The sequence below is a fragment of the Orycteropus afer genome, unplaced genomic scaffold (genome assembly GCF_000298275.1).
Source record: "Orycteropus afer afer isolate SDZICR_OR568_19922 unplaced genomic scaffold, OryAfe1.0 scaffold00307, whole genome shotgun sequence".
In the NCBI taxonomy this organism is placed as follows: Eukaryota; Metazoa; Chordata; class Mammalia; order Tubulidentata; family Orycteropodidae; genus Orycteropus; species Orycteropus afer.
In genome coordinates this window covers 308,113-309,745 of record NW_006921894.1, presented here as the reverse complement: position 1 = coordinate 309,745, position 1,633 = coordinate 308,113, and positions in this window count along the sequence as shown.

Genomic DNA, 1,633 nt, shown 5'->3' with positions numbered 1-1,633 from the left:
TCCGAGGCAGTATCACTATGGAAGTAGATTGCCCCATCTTCCTTCCGAGGAGTGGCTGGTGGGTTTGAACCGCCAGCCTTCTGGTTAGCAGTCATGTGCCTTTAGGCACTATGCTACCAGAGCTCCCATTAAAAGATACGGACAGTTCTATCTGACAATTTTATATATTACGGTAGCAGTTGTTGTTAGAAGCTAAAAATGAAAGGTTTGCTGAATGGCAGGCACTGGGTTATACACTATACATTATTATACAACTTATTCTACACAGCAACTCCATGAGGAAATTAAAACAGTCACTTGCTCAAGGATCACATGGCTAATAAGTAAAACCAGAATTTGAAAAAATGCTGTGTTCTTAACCACTGTTACTAGTCACTTGTCTAAGGAAAGAAAGCTCAGAATATATGATCTTTTTACATTCTCAAAACTTAGACAAATCTTAATCTCAAATGTAGAAAAAACCTTTTACACAAGAGTATTTTATTTGTTCCAAAAAGACAGTAAAATTCCAGTAGGGACCTTTGGTGGGTGGATTGCTGAGGAAGAACAAACCCCCATAAACCACCTCCTTCCTGTCTTCACAGAACACATGGTTTCTTAGGAAGCTTTAAATGTATACACATTTTAAAAATAAGTCTTATGTTTCAAAATATGATTTTCACTCTACATCAGAAACCACAATTTAAAATTATACATCTGAGCAGAGTATTCTTACTTTGAGAACTGTTGTTGTTTGCCGTCAAGTTGGACCCAACTCATAGCGACTTCTCTTTGGGTTTCTGAGGCTGTATTACTACGGAAGTAGATTGCCCAACCTTCCTTCCGAGGAGTGGCTGGTGGGTTTGAACCTCCAGCCTTCTGGTTAGCAGTCAAGTGCCTTAGGTACTACATTACCAGAGCTCCTGCTTTGAGAACTAGGGACTCAAAAAAGAGGGAAAATTCTGTGTACAAAATCTGGTGCTCACTTTCAACAAGAAACTTACAAGTAACTAACCTCCTTTTCTCCTATTTTGTCAGGAGATAATCTATACTAGGAGGATAGCCTGGGTGGGTAAGCAGTAGGTACATTAATCGAAACAGCATAGAATAAAAACTTATAAAAGATAAATCCTATATATCCTAAAAAACAAACAATAATTTAAAAAAAAAAATTTTTAAACCTTTCTTGAAGATCCATCTATCCAATGACCACCTATTATGTACTAGACATAGTTCAAACCACCTGGGATAAATCACTGAACAAAACGACAATCCTGACTTGGTGGAGCTCATATTCCAGTAGATGTTAACATCCTTCACCAACTATTTTCTCCGAACATAATAATCCAAGCATTAAGAAGTACCAAAATATGTTCTGAAGTCACTGTCAGACAACTGCCAGTTCCTGGTTTGGCTTCTGGCAGGCACTGGCTTCCTATATTAGCACAGAGCTGGTCCCTGGACACAGACTGCTTGGTTCCACTTCATCTACTTCTGTCTCCTCTACATGCTCTACTGCATGACCTTGGCTAAATTACTTAATCCTCATCTCTAAAACAAAAATAGGAGCTCTGGTAGCATAGTGCCTAAGGCACTTGACTGCTAACCAGAAGGCTGGCAGTTCAAACCCACCAGCCACTCCTCGGAAGGAAGG